The sequence below is a fragment of the Clarias gariepinus genome, unplaced genomic scaffold (assembly GCF_024256425.1).
Source record: "Clarias gariepinus isolate MV-2021 ecotype Netherlands unplaced genomic scaffold, CGAR_prim_01v2 scaffold_29, whole genome shotgun sequence".
In the NCBI taxonomy this organism is placed as follows: Eukaryota; Metazoa; Chordata; class Actinopteri; order Siluriformes; family Clariidae; genus Clarias; species Clarias gariepinus.
In genome coordinates, this window is record NW_026520996.1 from 1,314,888 (window position 1) to 1,334,559 (window position 19,672).

At 41.4% G+C, this 19,672-nt stretch overlaps 18 non-coding genes across 18 annotated transcripts; 8 read left to right on the plus strand and 10 right to left on the minus strand.

Annotated features, from left to right (window-relative positions):
- The first annotated feature begins 233 nt into the window (after positions 1-233).
- Positions 234-306, plus strand: trnaa-agc (transfer RNA alanine (anticodon AGC)). Its single transcript has one exon. It is a non-coding gene; the product is annotated as a tRNA-Ala (tRNA).
- A 150-nt stretch (positions 307-456) lies between these two features.
- On the minus strand, positions 457-530 carry trnai-aau (transfer RNA isoleucine (anticodon AAU)). The gene has a single exon. It is a non-coding gene; the product is annotated as a tRNA-Ile (tRNA).
- Positions 531-1,377: 847 nt separating this feature from the next.
- Positions 1,378-1,450, plus strand: trnaa-agc (transfer RNA alanine (anticodon AGC)). Its single transcript has one exon. It is a non-coding gene; the product is annotated as a tRNA-Ala (tRNA).
- A 150-nt stretch (positions 1,451-1,600) lies between these two features.
- On the minus strand, positions 1,601-1,674 carry trnai-aau (transfer RNA isoleucine (anticodon AAU)). The gene has a single exon. It is a non-coding gene; the product is annotated as a tRNA-Ile (tRNA).
- Positions 1,675-3,928: 2,254 nt separating this feature from the next.
- Positions 3,929-4,001, plus strand: trnaa-agc (transfer RNA alanine (anticodon AGC)). The gene has a single exon. It is a non-coding gene; the product is annotated as a tRNA-Ala (tRNA).
- Positions 4,002-4,151: 150 nt separating this feature from the next.
- On the minus strand, positions 4,152-4,225 carry trnai-aau (transfer RNA isoleucine (anticodon AAU)). Its single transcript has one exon. It is a non-coding gene; the product is annotated as a tRNA-Ile (tRNA).
- Positions 4,226-6,266: 2,041 nt separating this feature from the next.
- Positions 6,267-6,339, plus strand: trnaa-agc (transfer RNA alanine (anticodon AGC)). The gene has a single exon. It is a non-coding gene; the product is annotated as a tRNA-Ala (tRNA).
- Positions 6,340-6,489: 150 nt separating this feature from the next.
- On the minus strand, positions 6,490-6,563 carry trnai-aau (transfer RNA isoleucine (anticodon AAU)). The gene has a single exon. It is a non-coding gene; the product is annotated as a tRNA-Ile (tRNA).
- A 2,467-nt stretch (positions 6,564-9,030) lies between these two features.
- Positions 9,031-9,103, plus strand: trnaa-agc (transfer RNA alanine (anticodon AGC)). Its single transcript has one exon. It is a non-coding gene; the product is annotated as a tRNA-Ala (tRNA).
- Positions 9,104-9,253: 150 nt separating this feature from the next.
- trnai-aau (transfer RNA isoleucine (anticodon AAU)) lies at positions 9,254-9,327 on the minus strand. The gene has a single exon. It is a non-coding gene; the product is annotated as a tRNA-Ile (tRNA).
- Positions 9,328-10,184: 857 nt separating this feature from the next.
- On the minus strand, positions 10,185-10,258 carry trnai-aau (transfer RNA isoleucine (anticodon AAU)). The gene has a single exon. It is a non-coding gene; the product is annotated as a tRNA-Ile (tRNA).
- Positions 10,259-11,105: 847 nt separating this feature from the next.
- On the plus strand, positions 11,106-11,178 carry trnaa-agc (transfer RNA alanine (anticodon AGC)). The gene has a single exon. It is a non-coding gene; the product is annotated as a tRNA-Ala (tRNA).
- A 1,293-nt stretch (positions 11,179-12,471) lies between these two features.
- On the minus strand, positions 12,472-12,545 carry trnai-aau (transfer RNA isoleucine (anticodon AAU)). Its single transcript has one exon. It is a non-coding gene; the product is annotated as a tRNA-Ile (tRNA).
- Positions 12,546-13,817: 1,272 nt separating this feature from the next.
- Positions 13,818-13,891, minus strand: trnai-aau (transfer RNA isoleucine (anticodon AAU)). Its single transcript has one exon. It is a non-coding gene; the product is annotated as a tRNA-Ile (tRNA).
- Positions 13,892-14,940: 1,049 nt separating this feature from the next.
- trnaa-agc (transfer RNA alanine (anticodon AGC)) lies at positions 14,941-15,013 on the plus strand. The gene has a single exon. It is a non-coding gene; the product is annotated as a tRNA-Ala (tRNA).
- A 1,293-nt stretch (positions 15,014-16,306) lies between these two features.
- trnai-aau (transfer RNA isoleucine (anticodon AAU)) lies at positions 16,307-16,380 on the minus strand. Its single transcript has one exon. It is a non-coding gene; the product is annotated as a tRNA-Ile (tRNA).
- Positions 16,381-17,429: 1,049 nt separating this feature from the next.
- trnaa-agc (transfer RNA alanine (anticodon AGC)) lies at positions 17,430-17,502 on the plus strand. The gene has a single exon. It is a non-coding gene; the product is annotated as a tRNA-Ala (tRNA).
- A 1,293-nt stretch (positions 17,503-18,795) lies between these two features.
- trnai-aau (transfer RNA isoleucine (anticodon AAU)) lies at positions 18,796-18,869 on the minus strand. Its single transcript has one exon. It is a non-coding gene; the product is annotated as a tRNA-Ile (tRNA).
- Between the last annotated feature and the right edge of the window lie 803 nt (positions 18,870-19,672).

Consider the following 19,672-nt stretch of genomic DNA (forward strand, 5'->3'; position numbering starts at 1 on the left):
ACCTCAACAACCAAACATCAAATTGCTGCAACTGAAGAGGGGGTTGAAGGGCATGCAGTTAGATGAGGTCATTTGTAGGACTCACATTTGAGTGAACATGTAATCTTAGTCTTACACTTGAGTATGAAAGTTGCATGATCCGCTCTTGAAGAGCACTGTTACCCTTGTCTAATGCACTGCTTGTCTAATGCACGGAATAAAAAATTTTACAACCCACTGAGCCAGTGTGCTAAGGGGAATTAGCTCAAGTGGTAGAGCGCTCGCTTAGCATGCGAGAGGTAGCGGGATCGATGCCCGCATTCTCCAGTGTGACCACACAGCCAGACGCTGGGTGCTGTCTATTGTTTCCAGCAGTGACTGGGTTATAGCCCTCCTCTTAGGGAGCAAAAACATGTTTTCAACTGCAGTTTAGGTCAGGAGCACCATCTTTCATGCTAACATTGAAAACTGTGGTAATGGCCCGTACGGGGATCGAACCCGCGACCTTGGCGTTATTAGCACCACGCTCTAACCAGCTGAGCTAACCGGCCAAGACAATGGACTGTTGGTTTTTCTCAGATCACAAATTACCTAAGGAACATCACCTAGTCCTGCATTTTCACAAGGGGATCAAATGACCACCAATATTAACATAACTAGTCTATGAACTACACTAGAAGTAATTGACCTTACTTGCTAGAGTAGTCCACTATTAAGCAACCTTTAACCAACTGTTCTACCTCAACAACCAAACATCTTGAACAAAAGCATTAAAAAATCCACCTTCTCATATTTTGACACACTGACATGAAAATTCCACAGTCAGTTCTAAAAGTGTGAGCCATTCTGTAAGCTCCTGAGCTTCCCTACTGTTTTGTTACAATTGGGGTGTTAAAACCCAAGCATCTGCTAGAATAGTCCACTATTAAGCAACCTTTAACCAACTGTTCTACCTCAACAACCAAACATCATGAACAAAAGCATTTAAAATTCCACCTTCTCATATTTTGACACACTGACAGGAAAATTCCACAGTCAGTTCTAAAAGTGTGAACCATGCTGTAAGCTCCTGAGCCTCCCTCCTGTTTCTTTTACAATTGGGGTGTCAAAACCCAAGCATCTGCTAGAATAGACCACTGTTAAGCAACCTTTAACCAACGGTTCTACCTCAACAACCAAACATCAAATTGCTGCAACTGAAGAGGGGGTTGAAGGGCATGCAGTTAGATGAGGTCATTTGTAGGACTCAAATTTGAGTGAACATGTAATCTTAGTCTTACACTTGAGTATGAAAGTTGCATGATCCGCTCTTGAAGAGCACTGTTAACCTTGTCTAATGCACTGCTTGTCTAATGCACAGAATAAAAAATTTTAAAACCCACTGAGCCAGTGTGCTAAGGGGAATTAGCTCAAGTGGTAGAGCGCTCGCTTAGCATGCGAGAGGTAGCGGGATCGATGCCCGCATTCTCCAGTGTGACCACACAGCCAGACGCTGGGTGCTGTCTATTGTTTCCAGCAGTGACTGGGTTATAGGCCTCCTCTTAGGGAGCAAAAACATGTTTTCAACTGCAGTTTAGGTCAGGAGCACCATCTTTCTTGCTAACATTGAAAATTGTGGTAATGGCCCGTACGGGGATCGAACCCGCGACCTTGGCGTTATTAGCACCACGCTCTAACCAGCTGAGCTAACCGGCCAAGACAATGGACAGTTGGTTTTTCTCAGATCACAAATTACCTAAGGAACATCACCTAGTTCTGCATTTTCACAAGGGGATCAAATGACCACCAATATTAACATAACTAGTCTATGAACTACACTAGAAGTAATTGACCTTACTTGCTAAAGTAGTGCACTATTAAGCAACCTTTAACCAACTGTTCTACCTCAACAACCAAACATCTTGAACAAAAGCATTAAAAAATCCACCTTCTCATATTTTGACACACTGACATGAAAATTCCACAGTCAGTTCTAAAAGTGTGAACCATGCTGTAAGCTCCTGAGCCTCCCTCCTGTTTCTGTTACAATTGGGGTGTTAAAAACCAAGCATCTGCTAGAATAGACCACTGTTAAGCAACCTTTAACCAACGGTTCTACCTCAACAACCAAACATCAAATTGCTGCAACTGAAGAGGGGGTTGAAGGGCATGCAGTTAGATGAGGTCATTTGTAGGACTCAAATTTGAGTGAACATGTAATCTTAATTGACCTTACTTGCTAGAGTAGTCCACTATTAAGCAACCTTTAACCAACTGTTCTACCTCAACAACCAAACATCTTGAACAAAAGCATTAAAAAATCCACCTTCTCATATTTTGACACACTGACATGAAAATTCCACAGTCAGTTCTAAAAGTGTGAGCCATTCTGTAAGCTCCTGAGCTTCCCTACTGTTTTGTTACAATTGGGGTGTTAAAACCCAAGCATCTGCTAGAATAGTCCACTATTAAGCAACCTTTAACCAACTGTTCTACCTCAACAACCAAACATCATGAACAAAAGCATTTAAAATTCCACCTTCTCATATTTTGACACACTGACATGAAAATTCCACAGTCAGTTCTAAAAGTGTGAACCATGCTGTAAGCTCCTGAGCCTCCCTCCTGTTTCTTTTACAATTGGGGTGTCAAAACCCAAGCATCTGCTAGAATAGTCCACTATTAAGCAACCTTTAACCAACTGTTCTACCTCAACAACCAAACATTATGAACAAAAGCATTTAAAATTCCACCTTCTCATATTTTGACACACTGACATGAAAATTCCACAGTCAGTTCTAAAAGTGTGAACCATGCTGTAAGCTCCTGAGCTTCCCTACTCTTTTGTTACAATTGGGGTGTCAAAACCCAAGCATCTGCTAGAATAGTCCACTATTAAGCAACCTTTAACCAACTGTTCTACCATTTTTTTTCTCAAATCACAAATTACCTAAGGAACATCACCTAGTCCTGCATTTTCACAAGGGGATCAAATGACCACCAATATTAACATAACTCGTCTATGAACTACACTAGAATTAATTGACCTTACTTGCTAGAGTAGTGCACTATTAAGCAACCTTTAACCAACTGTTCTACCTCAACAACCAAACATCTTGAACAAAAGCATTAAAAAATCCACCTTCTCATATTTTGACACACTGACATGAAAATTCCACAGTCAGTTCTAAAAGTGTGAGCCATTCTGTAAGCTCCTGAGCTTCCCTACTCTTTTGTTACAATTGGGGTGTCAAAACCCAAGCATCTGCTAGAATAGTCCACTATTAAGCAACCTTTAACCAACTGTTCTACCTCAACAACCAAACATTATGAACAAAAGCATTTAAAATTCCACCTTCTCATATTTTGACACACTGACATGAAAATTCCACAGTCAGTTCTAAAAGTGTGAACCATGCTGTAAGCTCCTGAGCTTCCCTACTGTTTTGTTACAATTGGGGTGTTAAAACCCAAGCATCTGCTAGAATAGTCCACTATTAAGCAACCTTTAACCAACTGTTCTACCTCAACAACCAAACATCATGAACAAAAGCATTTAAAATTCCACCTTCTCATATTTTGACACACTGACAGGAAAATTCCACAGTCAGTTCTAAAAGTGTGAACCATGCTGTAAGCTCCTGAGCCTCCCTCCTGTTTCTTTTACAATTGGGGTGTCAAAACCCAAGCATCTGCTAGAATAGACCACTGTTAAGCAACCTTTAACCAACGGTTCTACCTCAACAACCAAACATCAAATTGCTGCAACTGAAGAGGGGGTTGAAGGGCATGCAGTTAGATGAGGTCATTTGTAGGACTCAAATTTGAGTGAACATGTAATCTTAGTCTTACACTTGAGTATGAAAGTTGCATGATCCGCTCTTGAAGAGCACTGTTAACCTTGTCTAATGCACTGCTTGTCTAATGCACAGAATAAAAAATTTTAAAACCCACTGAGCCAGTGTGCTAAGGGGAATTAGCTCAAGTGGTAGAGCGCTCGCTTAGCATGCGAGAGGTAGCGGGATCGATGCCCGCATTCTCCAGTGTGACCACACAGCCAGACGCTGGGTGCTGTCTATTGTTTCCAGCAGTGACTGGGTTATAGGCCTCCTCTTAGGGAGCAAAAACATGTTTTCAACTGCAGTTTAGGTCAGGAGCACCATCTTTCTTGCTAACATTGAAAATTGTGGTAATGGCCCGTACGGGGATCGAACCCGCGACCTTGGCGTTATTAGCACCACGCTCTAACCAGCTGAGCTAACCGGCCAAGACAATGGACAGTTGGTTTTTCTCAGATCACAAATTACCTAAGGAACATCACCTAGTTCTGCATTTTCACAAGGGGATCAAATGACCACCAATATTAACATAACTAGTCTATGAACTACACTAGAAGTAATTGACCTTACTTGCTAAAGTAGTGCACTATTAAGCAACCTTTAACCAACTGTTCTACCTCAACAACCAAACATCTTGAACAAAAGCATTAAAAAATCCACCTTCTCATATTTTGACACACTGACATGAAAATTCCACAGTCAGTTCTAAAAGTGTGAACCATGCTGTAAGCTCCTGAGCCTCCCTCCTGTTTCTGTTACAATTGGGGTGTTAAAAACCAAGCATCTGCTAGAATAGACCACTGTTAAGCAACCTTTAACCAACGGTTCTACCTCAACAACCAAACATCAAATTGCTGCAACTGAAGAGGGGGTTGAAGGGCATGCAGTTAGATGAGGTCATTTGTAGGACTCAAATTTGAGTGAACATGTAATCTTAATTGACCTTACTTGCTAGAGTAGTCCACTATTAAGCAACCTTTAACCAACTGTTCTACCTCAACAACCAAACATCTTGAACAAAAGCATTAAAAAATCCACCTTCTCATATTTTGACACACTGACATGAAAATTCCACAGTCAGTTCTAAAAGTGTGAGCCATTCTGTAAGCTCCTGAGCTTCCCTACTGTTTTGTTACAATTGGGGTGTTAAAACCCAAGCATCTGCTAGAATAGTCCACTATTAAGCAACCTTTAACCAACTGTTCTACCTCAACAACCAAACATCATGAACAAAAGCATTTAAAATTCCACCTTCTCATATTTTGACACACTGACATGAAAATTCCACAGTCAGTTCTAAAAGTGTGAACCATGCTGTAAGCTCCTGAGCCTCCCTCCTGTTTCTTTTACAATTGGGGTGTCAAAACCCAAGCATCTGCTAGAATAGTCCACTATTAAGCAACCTTTAACCAACTGTTCTACCTCAACAACCAAACATTATGAACAAAAGCATTTAAAATTCCACCTTCTCATATTTTGACACACTGACATGAAAATTCCACAGTCAGTTCTAAAAGTGTGAACCATGCTGTAAGCTCCTGAGCTTCCCTACTCTTTTGTTACAATTGGGGTGTCAAAACCCAAGCATCTGCTAGAATAGTCCACTATTAAGCAACCTTTAACCAACTGTTCTACCATTTTTTTTCTCAAATCACAAATTACCTAAGGAACATCACCTAGTCCTGCATTTTCACAAGGGGATCAAATGACCACCAATATTAACATAACTCGTCTATGAACTACACTAGAATTAATTGACCTTACTTGCTAGAGTAGTGCACTATTAAGCAACCTTTAACCAACTGTTCTACCTCAACAACCAAACATCTTGAACAAAAGCATTAAAAAATCCACCTTCTCATATTTTGACACACTGACATGAAAATTCCACAGTCAGTTCTAAAAGTGTGAGCCATTCTGTAAGCTCCTGAGCTTCCCTACTCTTTTGTTACAATTGGGGTGTCAAAACCCAAGCATCTGCTAGAATAGTCCACTATTAAGCAACCTTTAACCAACTGTTCTACCTCAACAACCAAACATTATGAACAAAAGCATTTAAAATTCCACCTTCTCATATTTTGACACACTGACATGAAAATTCCACAGTCAGTTCTAAAAGTGTGAACCATGCTGTAAGCTCCTGAGCCTCCCTCCTGTTTCTGTTACAATTGGGGTGTTAAAAACCAAGCATCTGCTAGAATAGACCACTGTTAAGCAACCTTTAACCAACGGTTCTACCTCAACAACCAAACATCAAATTGCTGCAACTGAAGAGGGGGTTGAAGGGCATGCAGTTAGATGAGGTCATTTGTAGGACTCACATTTGAGTGAACATGTAATCTTAGTCTTACACTTGAGTATGAAAGTTGCATGATCCGCTCTTGAAGAGCACTGTTACCCTTGTCTAATGCACTGCTTGTCTAATGCACGGAATAAAAAATTTTACAACCCACTGAGCCAGTGTGCTAAGGGGAATTAGCTCAAGTGGTAGAGCGCTCGCTTAGCATGCGAGAGGTAGCGGGATCGATGCCCGCATTCTCCAGTGTGACCACACAGCCAGACGCTGGGTGCTGTCTATTGTTTCCAGCAGTGACTGGGTTATAGCCCTCCTCTTAGGGAGCAAAAACATGTTTTCAACTGCAGTTTAGGTCAGGAGCACCATCTTTCATGCTAACATTGAAAACTGTGGTAATGGCCCGTACGGGGATCGAACCCGCGACCTTGGCGTTATTAGCACCACGCTCTAACCAGCTGAGCTAACCGGCCAAGACAATGGACTGTTGGTTTTTCTCAGATCACAAATTACCTAAGGAACATCACCTAGTCCTGCATTTTCACAAGGGGATCAAATGACCACCAATATTAACATAACTAGTCTATGAACTACACTAGAAGTAATTGACCTTACTTGCTAGAGTAGTCCACTATTAAGCAACCTTTAACCAACTGTTCTACCTCAACAACCAAACATCTTGAACAAAAGCATTAAAAAATCCACCTTCTCATATTTTGACACACTGACATGAAAATTCCACAGTCAGTTCTAAAAGTGTGAGCCATTCTGTAAGCTCCTGAGCTTCCCTACTGTTTTGTTACAATTGGGGTGTTAAAACCCAAGCATCTGCTAGAATAGTCCACTATTAAGCAACCTTTAACCAACTGTTCTACCTCAACAACCAAACATCATGAACAAAAGCATTTAAAATTCCACCTTCTCATATTTTGACACACTGACAGGAAAATTCCACAGTCAGTTCTAAAAGTGTGAACCATGCTGTAAGCTCCTGAGCCTCCCTCCTGTTTCTTTTACAATTGGGGTGTCAAAACCCAAGCATCTGCTAGAATAGACCACTGTTAAGCAACCTTTAACCAACGGTTCTACCTCAACAACCAAACATCAAATTGCTGCAACTGAAGAGGGGGTTGAAGGGCATGCAGTTAGATGAGGTCATTTGTAGGACTCAAATTTGAGTGAACATGTAATCTTAATTGACCTTACTTGCTAGAGTAGTCCACTATTAAGCAACCTTTAACCAACTGTTCTACCTCAACAACCAAACATCTTGAACAAAAGCATTAAAAAATCCACCTTCTCATATTTTGACACACTGACATGAAAATTCCACAGTCAGTTCTAAAAGTGTGAGCCATTCTGTAAGCTCCTGAGCTTCCCTACTGTTTTGTTACAATTGGGGTGTTAAAACCCAAGCATCTGCTAGAATAGTCCACTATTAAGCAACCTTTAACCAACTGTTCTACCTCAACAACCAAACATCATGAACAAAAGCATTTAAAATTCCACCTTCTCATATTTTGACACACTGACATGAAAATTCCACAGTCAGTTCTAAAAGTGTGAACCATGCTGTAAGCTCCTGAGCCTCCCTCCTGTTTCTTTTACAATTGGGGTGTCAAAACCCAAGCATCTGCTAGAATAGTCCACTATTAAGCAACCTTTAACCAACTGTTCTACCTCAACAACCAAACATTATGAACAAAAGCATTTAAAATTCCACCTTCTCATATTTTGACACACTGACATGAAAATTCCACAGTCAGTTCTAAAAGTGTGAACCATGCTGTAAGCTCCTGAGCTTCCCTACTCTTTTATTACAATTGGGGTGTCAAAACCCAAGCATCTGCTAGAATAGTCCACTATTAAGCAACCTTTAACCAACTGTTCTACCATTTTTTTTCTCAAATCACAAATTACCTAAGGAACATCACCTAGTCCTGCATTTTCACAAGGGGATCAAATGACCACCAATATTAACATAACTCGTCTATGAACTACACTAGAATTAATTGACCTTACTTACTAGAGTAGTCCACTATTAAGCAACCTTTAACCAACTGTTCTACCTCAACAACCAAACATCTTGAACAAAAGCATTAAAAAATCCACCTTCTCATATTTTGACACACTGACATGAAAATTCCACAGTCAGTTCTAAAAGTGTGAGCCATTCTGTAAGCTCCTGAGCTTCCCTACTCTTTTGTTACAATTGGGGTGTCAAAACCCAAGCATCTGCTAGAATAGTCCACTATTAAGCAACCTTTAACCAACTGTTCTACCTCAACAACCAAACATTATGAACAAAAGCATTTAAAATTCCACCTTCTCATATTTTGACACACTGACATGAAAATTCCACAGTCAGTTCTAAAAGTGTGAACCATGCTGTAAGCTCCTGAGCTTCCCTACTCTTTTGTTACAATTGGGGTGTCAAAACCCAAGCATCTGCTAGAATAGTCCACTATTAAGCAACCTTTAACCAACTGTTCTACCTCAACAACCAAACATTATGAACAAAAGCATTTAAAATTCCACCTTCTCATATTTTGACACACTGACATGAAAATTCCACAGTCAGTTCTAAAAGTGTGAACCATGCTGTAAGCTCCTGAGCCTCCCTCCTGTTTCTGTTACAATTGGGGTGTTAAAAACCAAGCATCTGCTAGAATAGACCACTGTTAAGCAACCTTTAACCAACGGTTCTACCTCAACAACCAAACATCAAATTGCTGCAACTGAAGAGGGGGTTGAAGGGCATGCAGTTAGATGAGGTCATTTGTAGGACTCAAATTTGAGTGAACATGTAATCTTAGTCTTACACTTGAGTATGAAAGTTGCATGATCCGCTCTTGAAGAGCACTGTTACCCTTGTCTAATGCACTGCTTGTCTAATGCACAGAATAAAAAATTTTACAACCCACTGAGCCAGTGTGCTAAGGGGAATTAGCTCAAGTGGTAGAGCGCTCGCTTAGCATGCGAGAGGTAGCGGGATCGATGCCCGCATTCTCCAGTGTGACCACACAGCCAGACGCTGGGTGCTGTCTATTGTTTCCAGCAGTGACTGGGTTATAGCCCTCCTCTTAGGGAGCAAAAACATGTTTTCAACTGCAGTTTAGGTCAGGAGCACCATCTTTCTTGCTAACATTGAAAACTGTGGTAATGGCCCGTACGGGGATCGAACCCGCGACCTTGGCGTTATTAGCACCACGCTCTAACCAGCTGAGCTAACCGGCCAAGACAATGGACAGTTGGTTTTTCTCAGATCACAAATTACCTAAGGAACATCACCTAGTTCTGCATTTTCACAAGGGGATCAAATGACCACCAATATTAACATAACTAGTCTATGAACTACACTAGAAGTAATTGACCTTACTTGCTAAAGTAGTGCACTATTAAGCAACCTTTAACCAAATGTTCTACCTCAACAACCAAACATCTTGAACAAAAGCATTAAAAAATCCACCTTCTCATATTTTGACACACTGACATGAAAATTCCACAGTCAGTTCTAAAAGTGTGAACCATGCTGTAAGCTCCTGAGACTCCCTCCTGTTTCTGTTACAATTGGGGTGTTAAAAACCAAGCATCTGCTAGAATAGACCACTGTTAAGCAACCTTTAACCAACGGTTCTACCTCAACAACCAAACATCAAATTGCTGCAACTGAAGAGGGGGTTGAAGGGCATGCAGTTAGATGAGGTCATTTGTAGGACTCAAATTCGAGTGAACATGTAATCTTAGTCTTACACTTGAGTATGAAAGTTGCATGATCCGCTCTTGAAGAGCACTGGTAACCTTGTCTAATGCACTGCTTGTCTAATGCACAGAATAAAAAAATTTACAACCCACTGAGCCAGTGTGCTAAGGGGAATTAGCTCAAGTGGTAGAGCGCTCGCTTAGCATGCGAGAGGTAGAGGGATCGATGCCCGCATTCTCCAGTGTGACCACACAGCCAGACGCTGGGTGCTGTCCATTGTTTCCAGCAGTGACTGAGTTATAGGCCTTCTCTTAGGGAGCAAAAACATGTTTTCAACTGCAGTTTAGGTCAGGAGCACCATCTTTCTTGCTAACATTGAAAATTGTGGCAATGGCCCGTACGGGGATCGAACCCGCGACCTTGGCGTTATTAGCACCACGCTCTAACCAGCTGAGCTAACCGGCCACGACAATGGACAGTTGGTTTTTCTCAGATCACAAATTACCTAAGGAACATCACCTAGTTCTGCATTTTCACAAGGGGATCAAATGACCACCAATATTAACATAACTAGTCTATGAACTACACTAGAAGTAATTGACCTTACTTGCTAGAGTAGTCCACTATTAAGCAACCTTTAACCAACTTTTCTACCTCAACAACCAAACATCTTGAACAAAAGCATTAAAAAATCCACCTTCTCATATTTTGACACACTGACATGAAAATTCCACAGTCAGTTCTAAAAGTGTGAGCCATTCTGTAAGCTCCTGAGCTTCCCTACTGTTTTGTTACAATTGGGGTGTTAAAACCCAAGCATCTGCTAGAATAGTCCACTATTAAGCAACCTTTAACCAACTGTTCTACCTCAACAACCAAACATCATGAACAAAAGCATTTAAAATTCCACCTTCTCATATTTTGACACACTGACATGAAAATTCCACAGTCAGTTCTAAAAGTGTGAACCATGCTGTAAGCTCCTGAGCCTCCCTCCTGTTTCTTTTACAATTGGGGTGTCAAAACCCAAGCATCTGCTAGAATAGACCACTGTTAAGCAACCTTTAACCAACGGTTCTACCTCAACAACCAAACATCAAATTGCTGCAACTGAAGAGGGGGTTGAAGGGCATGCAGTTAGATGAGGTCATTTGTAGGACTCAAATTTGAGTGAACATGTAATCTTAGTCTTACACTTGAGTATGAAAGTTGCATGATCCGCTCTTGAAGAGCACTGTTAACCTTGTCTAATGCACTGCTTGTCTAATGCACAGAATAAAAAATTTTACAACCCACTGAGCCAGTGTGCTAAGGGGAATTAGCTCAAGTGGTAGAGCGCTCGCTTAGCATGCGAGAGGTAGCGGGATCGATGCCCGCATTCTCCAGTGTGACCACACAGCCAGACGCTGGGTGCTGTCTATTGTTTCCAGCAGTGACTGGGTTATAGGCCTCCTCTTAGGGAGCAAAAACATGTTTTCAACTGCAGTCTAGGTCAGGAGCACCATCTTTCTTGCTAACATTGAAAATTGTGGTAATGGCCCGTACGGGGATCAAACCCGCGACCTTGGCGTTATTAGCACCACGCTCTAACCAGCTGAGCTAACCGGCCACGACAATGGACAGTTGGTTTTTCTCAGATCACAAATTACCTAAAGAACATCACCTAGTTTTGCATTTTCACAAGGGGATCAGATGACCACCAATATTAACATAACTAGTCTATGAACTACACTAGAAGTAATTGACCTTACTTGCTAGAGTAGTCCACTATTAAGCAACCTTTAACCAACTGTTCTACCTCAACAACCAAACATCTTGAACAAAAGCATTAAAAAATCCACCTTCTCATATTTTGACACACTGACATGAAAATTCCACAGTCAGTTCTAAAAGTGTGAGCCATTCTGTAAGCTCCTGAGCTTCCCTACTGTTTTGTTACAATTGGGGTGTTAAAACCCAAGCATCTGCTAGAATAGTCCACTATTAAGCAACCTTTAACCAACTGTTCTACCTCAACAACCAAACATCATGAACAAAAGCATTTAAAATTCCACCTTCTCATATTTTGACACACTGACATGAAAATTCCACAGTCAGTTCTAAAAGTGTGAACCATGCTGTAAGCTCCTGAGCTTCCCTACTGTTTTGTTACAATTGGGGTGTTAAAACCCAAGCATCTGCTAGAATAGTCCACTATTAAGCAACCTTTAACCAACTGTTCTACCTCAACAACCAAACATCAAATTGCTGCAACTGAAGAGGGGGTTGAAGGGCATGCAGTTAGATGAGGTCATTTGTAGGACTCAAATTCGAGTGAACATGTAATCTTAGTCTTACACTTGAGTATGAAAGTTGCATGATCCGCTCTTGAAGAGCACTGGTAACCTTGTCTAATGCACTGCTTGTCTAATGCACAGAATAAAAAATTTTACAACCCACTGAGCCAGTGTGCTAAGGGGAATTAGCTCAAGTGATAGAGCGCTCGCTTAGCATGCCAGAGGTAGCGGGATCGATGCCCGCATTCTCCAGTGTGACCACACAGCCAGACGCTGGGTGCTGTCTATTGTTTCCAGCAGTGACTGGGTTATAGCCCTCCTCTTAGGGAGCAAAAACATGTTTTCAACTGCAGTTTAGGTCAGGAGCACCATCTTTCTTGCTAACATTGAAAACTGTGGTAATGGCCCGTACGGGGATCGAACCCGCGACCTTGGCGTTATTAGCACCACGCTCTAACCAGCTGAGCTAACCGGCCAAGACAATGAACCCATTTTTTTTCTCAAATCACAAATTACCTAAGGAACATCACCTAGTCCTGCATTTTCACAAGGGGATCAAATGACCACCAATATTAACAAAACTCGTCTATGAACTACACTAGAATTAATTGACCTTACTTGCTAGAGTAGTCCACTATTAAGCAACCTTTAACCAACTGTTCTACCTTCTAACCGGCCACGACAATGGACAGTTGGTTTTTCTCAGATCACAAATTACCTAAGGAACATCACCTAGTTCTGCATTTTCACAAGGGGATCAAATGACCACCAATATTAACATAACTAGTCTATGAACTACACTAGAAGTAATTGACCTTACTTGCTAGAGTAGTCCACTATTAAGCAACCTTTAACCAACTGTTCTACCTCAACAACCAAACATCTTGAACAAAAGCATTAAAAAATCCACCTTCTCATATTTTGACACACTGACATGAAAATTCCACAGTCAGTTCTAAAAGTGTGAGCCATTCTGTAAGCTCCTGAGCTTCCCTACTGTTTTGTTACAATTGGGGTGTTAAAACCCAAGCATCTGCTAGAATAGTCCACTATTAAGCAACCTTTAACCAACTGTTCTACCTCAACAACCAAACATCATGAACAAAAGCATTTAAAATTCCACCTTCTCATATTTTGACACACTGACATGAAAATTCCACAGTCAGTTCTAAAAGTGTGAACCATGCTGTAAGCTCCTGAGCCTCCCTCCTGTTTCTTTTACAATTGGGGTGTCAAAACCCAAGCATCTGCTAGAATAGACCACTGTTAAGCAACCTTTAACCAACGGTTCTACCTCAACAACCAAACATCAAATTGCTGCAACTGAAGAGGGGGTTGAAGGGCATGCAGTTAGATGAGGTCATTTGTAGGACTCAAATTTGAGTGAACATGTAATCTTAGTCTTACACTTGAGTATGAAAGTTGCATGATCCGCTCTTGAAGAGCACTGTTAACCTTGTCTAATGCACTGCTTGTCTAATGCACAGAATAAAAAATTTTACAACCCACTGAGCCAGTGTGCTAAGGGGAATTAGCTCAAGTGATAGAGCGCTCGCTTAGCATGCCAGAGGTAGCGGGATCGATGCCCGCATTCTCCAGTGTGACCACACAGCCAGACGCTGGGTGCTGTCTATTGTTTCCAGCAGTGACTGGGTTATAGCCCTCCTCTTAGGGAGCAAAAACATGTTTTCAACTGCAGTTTAGGTCAGGAGCACCATCTTTCTTGCTAACATTGAAAACTGTGGTAATGGCCCGTACGGGGATCGAACCCGCGACCTTGGCGTTATTAGCACCACGCTCTAACCAGCTGAGCTAACCGGCCAAGACAATGAACCCATTTTTTTTCTCAAATCACAAATTACCTAAGGAACATCACCTAGTCCTGCATTTTCACAAGGGGATCAAATGACCACCAATATTAACAAAACTCGTCTATGAACTACACTAGAATTAATTGACCTTACTTGCTAGAGTAGTCCACTATTAAGCAACCTTTAACCAACTGTTCTACCTTCTAACCGGCCACGACAATGGACAGTTGGTTTTTCTCAGATCACAAATTACCTAAGGAACATCACCTAGTTCTGCATTTTCACAAGGGGATCAAATGACCACCAATATTAACATAACTAGTCTATGAACTACACTAGAAGTAATTGACCTTACTTGCTAGAGTAGTCCACTATTAAGCAACCTTTAACCAACTGTTCTACCTCAACAACCAAACATCTTGAACAAAAGCATTAAAAAATCCACCTTCTCATATTTTGACACACTGACATGAAAATTCCACAGTCAGTTCTAAAAGTGTGAGCCATTCTGTAAGCTCCTGAGCTTCCCTACTGTTTTGTTACAATTGGGGTGTTAAAACCCAAGCATCTGCTAGAATAGTCCACTATTAAGCAACCTTTAACCAACTGTTCTACCTCAACAACCAAACATCATGAACAAAAGCATTTAAAATTCCACCTTCTCATATTTTGACACACTGACATGAAAATTCCACAGTCAGTTCTAAAAGTGTGAACCATGCTGTAAGCTCCTGAGCCTCCCTCCTGTTTCTTTTACAATTGGGGTGTCAAAACCCAAGCATCTGCTAGAATAGACCACTGTTAAGCAACCTTTAACCAACGGTTCTACCTCAACAACCAAACATCAAATTGCTGCAACTGAAGAGGGGGTTGAAGGGCATGCAGTTAGATGAGGTCATTTGTAGGACTCAAATTTAAATGAACATGTAATCTTAGTCTTACACTTGAGTATGAAAGTTGCATGATCCGCTCTTGAAGAGCACTGTTAACCTTGTCTAATGCACTGCTTGTCTAATGCACAGAATAAAAAATTTTACAACCCACTGAGCCAGTGTGCTAAGGGGAATTAGCTCAAGTGGTAGAGCGCTCGCTTAGCATGCGAGAGGTAGCGGGATCGATGCCCGCATTCTCCAGTGTGACCACACAGCCAGACGCTGGGTGCTGTCTATTGTTTCCAGCAGTGACTGGGTTATAGGCCTCCTCTTAGGGAGCAAAAACATGTTTTCAACTGCAGTTTAGGTCAGGAGCACCATCTTTCTTGCTAACATTGAAAATTGTGGTAATGGCCCGTACGGGGATCAAACCCGCGACCTTGGCGTTATTTGCACCACGCTCTAACCAGCTGAGCTAACCGGCCACGACAATGGACAGTTGGTTTTTCTCAGATCACAAATTACCTAAAGAACATCACCTAGTTTTGCATTTTCACAAGGGGATCAGATGACCACCAATATTAACATAACTAGTCTATGAACTACACTAGAAGTAATTGACCTTACTTGCTAGAGTAGTCCACTATTAAGCAACCTTTAACCAACTGTTCTACCTCAACAACCAAACATCTTGAACAAAAGCATTAAAAAATCCACCTTCTCATATTTTGACACACTGACATGAAAATTCCACAGTCAGTTCTAAAAGTGTGAGCCATTCTGTAAGCTCCTGAGCTTCCCTACTGTTTTGTTACAATTGGGGTGTTAAAACCCAAGCATCTGCTAGAATAGTCCACTATTAAGCAACCTTTAACCAACTGTTCTACCTCAACAACCAAACATCATGAACAAAAGCATTTAAAATTCCACCTTCTCATATTTTGACACACTGACATGAAAATTCCACAGTCAGTTCTAAAAGTGTGAACCATGCTGTAAGCTCCTGAGCTTCCCTACTGTTTTGTTACAATTGGGGTGTTAAAACCCAAGCATCTGCTAGAATAGTCCACTATTAAGCAACCTTTAACCAACTGTTCTACCTCAACAACCAAACATCAAATTGCTGCAACTGAAGAGGGGGTTGAAGGGCATGCAGTTAGATGAGGTCATTTGTAGGACTCAAATTCGAGTGAACATGTAATCTTAGTCTTACACTTGAGTATGAAAGTTGCATGATCCGCTCTTGAAGAGCACTGGTAACCTTGTCTAATGCACTGCTTGTCTAATGCACAGAATAAAAAATTTTACAACCCACTGAGCCAGTGTGCTAAGGGGAATTAGCTCAAGTGATAGAGCGCTCGCTTAGCATGCCAGAGGTAGCGGGATCGATGCCCGCATTCTCCAGTGTGACCACACAGCCAGACGCTGGGTGCTGTCTATTGTTTCCAGCAGTGACTGGGTTATAGCCCTCCTCTTAGGGAGCAAAAACATGTTTTCAACTGCAGTTTAGGTCAGGAGCACCATCTTTCTTGCTAACATTGAAAACTGTGGTAATGGCCCGTACGGGGATCGAACCCGCGACCTTGGCGTTATTAGCACCACGCTCTAACCAGCTGAGCTAACCGGCCAAGACAATGAACCCATTTTTTTTCTCAAATCACAAATTACCTAAGGAACATCACCTAGTCCTGCATTTTCACAAGGGGATCAAATGACCACCAATATTAACAAAACTCGTCTATGAACTACACTAGAATTAATTGACCTTACTTGCTAGAGTAGTCCACTATTAAGCAACCTTTAACCAACTGTTCTACCTTCTAACCGGCCACGACAATGGACAGTTGGTTTTTCTCAGATCACAAATTACCTAAGGAACATCACCTAGTTCTGCATTTTCACAAGGGGATCAAATGACCACCAATATTAACATAACTAGTCTATGAACTACACTAGAAGTAATTGACCTTACTTGCTAGAGTAGTCCACTATTAAGCAACCTTTAACCAACTGTTCTACCTCAACAACCAAACATCTTGAACAAAAGCATTAAAAAATCCACCTTCTCATATTTTGACACACTGACATGAAAATTCCACAGTCAGTTCTAAAAGTGTGAGCCATTCTGTAAGCTCCTGAGCTTCCCTACTGTTTTGTTACAATTGGGGTGTTAAAACCCAAGCATCTGCTAGAATAGTCCACTATTAAGCAACCTTTAACCAACTGTTCTACCTCAACAACCAAACATCATGAACAAAAGCATTTAAAATTCCACCTTCTCATATTTTGACACACTGACATGAAAATTCCACAGTCAGTTCTAAAAGTGTGAACCATGCTGTAAGCTCCTGAGCCTCCCTCCTGTTTCTTTTACAATTGGGGTGTCAAAACCCAAGCATCTGCTAGAATAGACCACTGTTAAGCAACCTTTAACCAACGGTTCTACCTCAACAACCAAACATCAAATTGCTGCAACTGAAGAGGGGGTTGAAGGGCATGCAGTTAGATGAGGTCATTTGTAGGACTCAAATTTGAGTGAACATGTAATCTTAGTCTTACACTTGAGTATGAAAGTTGCATGATCCGCTCTTGAAGAGCACTGTTAACCTTGTCTAATGCACTGCTTGTCTAATGCACAGAATAAAAAATTTTACAACCCACTGAGCCAGTGTGCTAAGGGGAATTAGCTCAAGTGGTAGAGCGCTCGCTTAGCATGCGAGAGGTAGCGGGATCGATGCCCGCATTCTCCAGTGTGACCACACAGCCAGACGCTGGGTGCTGTCTATTGTTTCCAGCAGTGACTGGGTTATAGGCCTCCTCTTAGGGAGCAAAAACATGTTTTCAACTGCAGTTTAGGTCAGGAGCACCATCTTTCTTGCTAACATTGAAAATTGTGGTAATGGCCCGTACGGGGATCAAACCCGCGACCTTGGCGTTATTAGCACCACGCTCTAACCAGCTGAGCTAACCGGCCACGACAATGGACAGTTGGTTTTTCTCAGATCACAAATTACCTAAAGAACATCACCTAGTTTTGCATTTTCACAAGGGGATCAGATGACCACCAATATTAACATAACTAGTCTATGAACTACACTAGAAGTAATTGACCTTACTTGCTAGAGTAGTCCACTATTAAGCAACCTTTAACCAACTGTTCTACCTCAACAACCAAACATCTTGAACAAAAGCATTAAAAAATCCACCTTCTCATATTTTGACACACTGACATGAAAATTCCACAGTCAGTTCTAAAAGTGTGAGCCATTCTGTAAGCTCCTGAGCTTCCCTACTGTTTTGTTACAATTGGGGTGTTAAAACCCAAGCATCTGCTAGAATAGTCCACTATTAAGCAACCTTTAACCAACTGTTCTACCTCAACAACCAAACATCATGAACAAAAGCATTTAAAATTCCACCTTCTCATATTTTGACACACTGACATGAAAATTCCACAGTCAGTTCTAAAAGTGTGAACCATGCTGTAAGCTCCTGAGCTTCCCTACTGTTTTGTTACAATTGGGGTGTTAAAACCCAAGCATCTGCTAGAATAGTCCACTATTAAGCAACCTTTAACCAACTGTTCTACCTCAACAACCAAACATCAAATTGCTGCAACTGAAGAGGGGGTTGAAGGGCATGCAGTTAGATGAGGTCATTTGTAGGACTCAAATTCGAGTGAACATGTAATCTTAGTCTTACACTTGAGTATGAAAGTTGCATGATCCGCTCTTGAAGAGCACTGGTAACCTTGTCTAATGCACTGCTTGTCTAATGCACAGAATAAAAAATTTTACAACCCACTGAGCCAGTGTGCTAAGGGGAATTAGCTCAAGTGATAGAGCGCTCGCTTAGCATGCCAGAGGTAGCGGGATCGATGCCCGCATTCTCCAGTGTGACCACACAGCCAGACGCTGGGTGCTGTCTATTGTTTCCAGCAGTGACTGGGTTATAGCCCTCCTCTTAGGGAGCAAAAACATGTTTTCAACTGCAGTTTAGGTCAGGAGCACCATCTTTCTTGCTAACATTGAAAACTGTGGTAATGGCCCGTACGGGGATCGAACCCGCGACCTTGGCGTTATTAGCACCACGCTCTAACCAGCTGAGCTAACCGGCCAAGACAATGAACCCATTTTTTTTCTCAAATCACAAATTACCTAAGGAACATCACCTAGTCCTGCATTTTCACAAGGGGATCAAATGACCACCAATATTAACAAAACTCGTCTATGAACTACACTAGAATTAATTGACCTTACTTGCTAGAGTAGTCCACTATTAAGCAACCTTTAACCAACTGTTCTACCTTCTAACCGGCCACGACAATGGACAGTTGGTTTTTCTCAGATCACAAATTACCTAAGGAACATCACCTAGTTCTGCATTTTCACAAGGGGATCAAATGACCACCAATATTAACATAACTAGTCTATGAACTACACTAGAAGTAATTGACCTTACTTGCTAGAGTAGTCCACTATTAAGCAACCTTTAACCAACTGTTCTACCTTCTAACCGGCCACGACAATGGACAGTTGGTTTTTCTCAGATCACAAATTACCTAAGGAACATCACCTAGTTCTGCATTTTCACAAGGGGATCAAATGACCACCAATATTAACATAACTAGTCTATGAACTACACTAGAAGTAATTGACCTTACTTGCTAGAGTAGTCCACTATTAAGCAACCTTTAACCAACTGTTCTACCTCAACAACCAAACATCTTGAACAAAAGCATTAAAAAATCCACCTTCTCATATTTTGACACACTGACATGAAAATTCCACAGTCAGTTCTAAAAGTGTGAGCCATTCTGTAAGCTCCTGAGCTTCCCTACTCTTTTGTTACAATTGGGGTGTCAAAACCCAAGCATCTGCTAGAATAGTCCACTATTAAGCAACCTTTAACCAACTGTTC